This window comes from Streptopelia decaocto (assembly GCF_964273445.1).
Source record: "Streptopelia decaocto genome assembly, chromosome: 5".
Taxonomy (NCBI): domain Eukaryota; kingdom Metazoa; phylum Chordata; class Aves; order Columbiformes; family Columbidae; genus Streptopelia; species Streptopelia decaocto.
Window position 1 is genome coordinate 50,059,409 of NC_138659.1, and position 6,000 is coordinate 50,065,408.

A 6,000-nucleotide genomic window follows, 5' to 3' on the forward strand; every position below is an offset into this window, starting at 1 on the left:
GATCCTTTTAGTTCTCCAGCATTTAGGAACTCTGGTTTATTGCCTTACTGGTTTCTTTTAGTTGGGTCTACAAAGTCATTCTGCCTCCTTTTGTTTTGTGCTGAAGCATATGTCATGTTCATTTTCAAGATCTAAGTTTCTTAATTTTAGAACCTTTTTACTAAAGACTTTGTATTTAAGAGCAAACACAAAACCCATCTACACCTGTGAGAGAAGCTTTTTTTCATGTGGTCATTTGAGGATGGACCACCCAAGCATAGTTACTACTTGAGTGCTAGTCTTGTGTGCTACTTGGGACTAAGCCAAGCACACTTTATATTCTTACGTGTTGTGAGGAATTCAACCCTACTGAAGGCAATGGAAAGGAATGTGAACTATCGCAAGCAAACTGCAGAGGTCACAGATGGAATTTGAAAAGCAAAAGCCAGTTGGGGGCACCAGAAGCAGGGAAGCTTTCCAGAGAGCTGGACAATCAGCTGAATTTCCAAGGAGTAAGGCAGTGAGAAGGCTAAAGCCTTTGCAAGGAAACAAAAAATAACTTACTTGCATCAGTTTTCATCACAGAGATGTTGAGGCAGACTTCTGTCCTGGATTTAGTCCAAAAAATATGCAGAAGAAATTATTAAAGATTGTTTTTGGCTCAGTGGAGTTCTGAGGAAGTTTAGGAATGGAGAGTCTTAGCTGCTACAGAAGAAGTATGTTCCCTTCACTTGGCTGCTGAACTGTTGCAGCTCCTCCAAAAGTATGTGCTAGAGGGTTTCTGAAAACTATAGAGCAAAAGCCATTTCCAAACCACAGAGCGTTGGTTAAAACAACATTTAAAAAACCCCATAAACTAAATTGAAGTTGAAATATTTGTGCGCATTTCTGGGTTCTGAAGGAGGTGTAACCACGTGCAATTACGAGTGGGTCAGTGTGGGCAGCCTGCATCTGAACACACTGAATCATTTTGGAGCAGCATTGGCCCATATGCAGTGAAGGGTAAGGATGTAGAAGGATTGAGATGAATAAGAATGCTTAAATAGAAGTGAGTGTGTTTTTCTTACCTGGAAGGCAGAGTTCAGTTCTGGGTAAGTCATCTTAAAAGGAAACTACAGCCATAATGAGGTTAATCAGAGGACTCCTGTGCAAGGAGAGAGTATGAAACAAGAAAGAAGACGACTAGTAAAAGAGTTTGTGACAAAGGTTTGCAAACTAAGTAATGGTAGAAAGAAGATTTTGGCTACACTTTCATGGCAGGACAATGCTAAACAAAAATGAAAAAACCCCAAACTTAAAACTAATCAAAATAAAACTGGTAATTTGACACAACTAGAGTAGCCACAAAGAGCCTTTGCTAAAAGCAGTCACTAGGGCTACAACTTTGCAAAACTGCAGAAAAGCTCGTGCATTTGTTTAAATATTAAGAACACTTAGAGACAAAATCACTGAAAACTTTAAAAATAAAAACAGTAGCCAATGGAAGTGAGGCAGAAACTGTTCCTTAGGACCAGAGCCTTTGATCACTCCTTCGACTTCTGGGACATGTCACTATTAGGTAGTGGGCCCAGGTCTGCCCCAATCAAGCAAGTAATTCATTTTAGCAAGTAGTTCATTTTCATTGGCACATGCGGCCACTTGGAAGGGAAAGCAAGTGTCTTTGTGGCTCTCCTCACGAGCCCCAGTCTGTGTTGTGTTAGGAAGGGTTTCTGCCTGCACCAAATAATTAGCCTGTAGAAAACATGTTTTATTAATTATGTCCAACTAATGTTTGGCCTTATTTCTTTCCATCTTGCATCCCATTCTCCCCTCTACTTTCTGGGTGGACACTACCTCTTCCTGACTGAAGCAACTTGTGGAGATACTCAGCTGGAGGGCAATATCTTCTTAGCAAGCGGCTCTGGAGTGCCTGAGTGACAGCAACGGTCATGTCTGTTTTGACATTAAAAAAAAAAAAATACAAATTACAAACAGGCAGCAGCCAAATGCACGAAACCCTGCATGCATCTGATGCTCCGGGCGCTGCCTTTCTGTTGTTTTCCATGGATCCATCGTGTCTGTTTCTGCTGTACGAAGGTGTTTTTAAATCTAAAAAAAAAAAAAAAAAAAAAAGGACATGTTGTTTGTATAAAACAATAAAAAACAGATAAATGACAGATTATCCAACGTGCCCCCTCCCCCAGGGCTAAGAAAATGGCAGCAGCTGGAACATCTTTCAGAAATGAAGTGAGGGGGAAAGCAAAAGTGAAGGAGAGCGAAAGAGAGAGGGAGAGCAAAAAAAGGAGGCGGCTTAAGCAGCGGATGGCTGAACTGTGCTCCGCAAAGCCATGGTGGAAGTTAACATCGCATTCAGGCTGTGCTGCAACTTGAGTCAGTGAGAGGCGGCGAGGAGACCCCAGAGGAGCCAGGGTGAAGACTGGGGTTCAAGAGAGAGGAGGCACTTCTCTTCCTGTTGCCCAACAGACTGACTTCAGCCTTTCTTCTTCGATCTCTGCGCAGCAAGAACGCTATGGAAAGCTGGTTGCTTGGCTGCTGGATCCCAAAACAGACTTTTTTTTTTCTTTAAAAGAAAAAAAAACAAACCGGGATGTTGATTTAAAACTAAAGGTGGAAGTAGGGATTAAAAAAAATGGGTTTAAGTGAATATAACTTAAATAGAAGCTTGCTCTTCAGAGATACTGATTTTAGAAACAGCCACTACTTGGCCAAACATGGAGGTTTGAAGGCAGTTTATTTAATTTAACAAAGCAAAACAAGAAAAGCATTGCATTAAGAGCAGAGATTTTAGAGGACGAGGGTACATGTATGAGATTTTCTATTTTTTTTTTTTTTTTTCCTTTCTAGTAGCATAGTTGGGATCCACAGTGCTGCAGAACACGTGTTCCTTAGGAAGCAGGCAAAAAACTTAGTGTTATGTTCTTCATGAAGACTTGCACATACACTCCTATATGAGGCATAAATAGCGTGTGTTTTTTATACTGAAATATATGCACCCATAGAATTAAAGGGGTTACCTGGCCTCCTGCTTGATTTGTTTGGTCTCCGAGTTAAATAGCCGTGGGAGCCATCAGCCCTAGCCAGGTGCTTCTCCCCACCGCTATCCCATCTGATGTTTGTAAGTGTCATGTTTCCTAGTGTTTATTTGGGTAATTTTTCTATTTTTTACAGTGAAGTTGTAACACTGAAAACTAGCAGATCAGAACATCAACAACTGTAACCGAAGGACTCCGGGCCACCTCCCTGTGTTGTCTCTGGGTGTTAGAGGATACCTCATGAAGCAGAGGGGAAAGGGAATTAGTACATGGGATCGGATGTTTGTCCTTTGGTCCAATTCATCTTTTGTTTGCTGCAAAAGGAGTCCATTTCCTTTATTCATGGGCTGGGGAATGTGTTCTGTTGACCTTACCAAGGAGGGAGCCTAGCTCCAAGAAGAAAACGGCCTTTCTGGTGGACAGATAGGATTTGTCTTGACCAAGGGAAGGCATCACTTGCAGTAGAGGGGAAGGGCTTTTACCTGAATTTCTGCCTACCCCTAATTGTTTTATTTTGGATCTTTTGAGGGAGTTAAAGTGATTGCACTGACAGCCTCCTAAGTATGAGGCAACCTTTTTACAGACGATGGAAGAGAAGAAAGCCAATTTGGAGTTGTAATCCTTATTTAACAGTACGCGGAAAATAAAAGCTGCAAAAGTTGCACAAAGGGGAGTTGTCAGTTTGCAACAGGTAGCTTTCTGCTCCCATTGTTAGAGAGGTGCTACCCCACGCCAGGGTTAGATCAGCTAACCCCTGATGAAGGAAAAGACCATCCACGCTTCCCAGGTTTGTCTGAGCAAATACTCTTTTCTTCCTCCCTCCACCACCCTAGGGAGGAGTCTGAGGATTGAACCCACGGGAGGCAAACTAGATTTTATTATTTTGAAACATTTATAGGACAGCACTAAGCCAGTGAGTGAAGCAGAAAAGTGAAAAGCCTTGATATTTTATTCAGATTTTTTTAAAGCCACAAATGGAGAGCAAACAGGAGATTACAATTATGCCATTTAAAAAAAAGATAAATACAAAACATTATGCATGCCTTCTTTAGGTCTGATCTTCCTTGTCTCTTTACCTGATGATTATTAATAATTAAAAAGAAAACCCTCTGTATTAAAGTATCTGCATCTTTCAGAGAAAAATCTAAAAAGAACAGAACTGTTGGATTTTTTGGTTTTGCACAGTCTTGGAGACAAACTCTTAGGTTTTTTGTTTGTTTTGTTTCCTTTTAAGTTAATGAGAACCTTAGCTTGGTATGGCCATTATCAAACACAGCTGTACACCTTTAGCATTCTTAATGTTCTCTTATGGGGCTAATATAAGCATCTATATAATATATATTATAAATATCACATTTTAAACAGGAAATGGAAGGCAGTTGATGCAGAATTTTTGCATGATATAGAAATAATTAAAGTTAGCTAGTGTTTGTTTGTTTGGTCTGAATGTTGGTAGAACCTTCATAGCTTTGTTACAATGAAACCTTGAACTGAAGATATTTAATAAATAACATTTAAACAGTGCAAAGTTTTTAGTGTCACGTTTTTCTCTTAAACCATGGGACAATGTGGAATTTGCACTTCTGGGATAAGAATCAATCCGCAAAGCTTTTTTTAATGTCAGTAAATCATGTGATTTAAAAATGTCATTTTAAAAAGGAAAAATGAAAAAAGAAATCAGCGTAAATAAAGGGACAACAGAACCTGTTCAAATGAACTTTATGGCATTTCCCAGACAGACTATGGGATAACAGGGAAATGTTTCTGTTCCTGATAGCCTCACCCTTAGCAAGCCTGTGCTGTTGATTCCTTGCTTGGTCTTCATTTTTGTCACCAATATTTCAGACTCTTGGTGAGAGAAGCTGTCTTGCCGTTAGCTTTGCCTGATGTAAATGCGCTGAACTCAGGTTGGGTGGCAGCTCTCAGGTTTGTGAGCTAGCGTATTTCGTGTCCTAGGTGGGATGCTCCTGCGGAGACGCAGATCAAACCACTCACCTGTACAAATTTGTCTGCTCTAGCAGTGTAAGAGTGATTTCCTAACAGAAGTTAGAAATCAGTTGGATTTAACCTGTTTTGTTTCTATAATGCCTCGTTATTTATTAGCATTTCATTTACGTTCCCTTGGGTAGGCTTTGTTCCACGCAGGTCTTTGCTGCTTGGTTGTTTTTCTTCAATTTCCCACCTTGTACTGGTCAGGCTGCTCCCTTGGGGCAGGTGTGCACCGTGCTGGGCCGCCCTGGGCTGTTCTGCCTCTCCCAGCCCGGCTGCTGTGTCGGGACAGGCGTGGTTGTGCTGGGGCAGGGGTGCTGCTCTGCTCCGTGTGCCCCGGGCTGCCGCTGGCCTTGGGGCAGCCGAGTCACTACTGCAACCGCACTGAGGATACGCCTCTTGTTTTGGGGCTGGCTGCAGCTGAGCCTGGCCAGCATTCGTGCCCCCAGTTTGGCAGGCTCGGCTGCCGCCCGCTCCCTCTCCCCCGCGCCCCAGCTCCTCTCAGGTGCATCTGGAAAGCACTGCAGATGGGTGGCTTCGCCTTATCGCCGAAAGAGTTCAGTGTGCTTAATCCCCTTTAACTGCAGCAATTACCTAGTAAATAGGTGTCAGTTGCTGCTGTTTAAAGAGATGATTGCTTTTGCTGCCTGATGAAACAGGAGGAAAATTGTCCTTAGTGTTTAAAGGGAGAAGGTAAGACGTCTACGGCCCACTTCACTGAGACTGAAGACAATCTGTTCATGGCCAGGAGAGATAGCTCCTGCTATTACAGTAGCAAAGAGAGGTTCTGCTATCATTTCTGATATCCAAAGCAGCATCACTCATCAGGTAAGGTCTCTCCTGAAGCAGTTAATCTTATCGTAATGATCTTTGAAGAAATGTTGCAATATGATCTGATATGCACTAGAAAGATACCTATAAAGTTAGTGATGATTTCCTGTGTTCTTAGTAGCTCTTTTAACCAGGACAGGAGTAATTTAAACACTTACTGAAAGCACAA

The 6,000-nt window shown here is 41.9% G+C and overlaps 1 protein-coding gene across 7 annotated transcripts in view; it reads left to right on the plus strand.

The window, feature by feature from the left end:
- The window catches only part of CAMK2G (calcium/calmodulin dependent protein kinase II gamma), a 118,795-nt gene extending 115,875 nt beyond the window's left edge, over positions 1-2,920 (plus strand). For all 7 annotated transcript variants that reach the window (XM_082054538.1, XM_082054533.1, XM_082054532.1 and 4 more), the window contains one exon: positions 1,829-2,920. The gene's annotated coding sequence lies outside the window, so the exon portion shown is untranslated. The remainder of the gene's footprint in view (positions 1-1,828) is intronic.
- Positions 2,921-6,000: the final 3,080 nt, after the last annotated feature.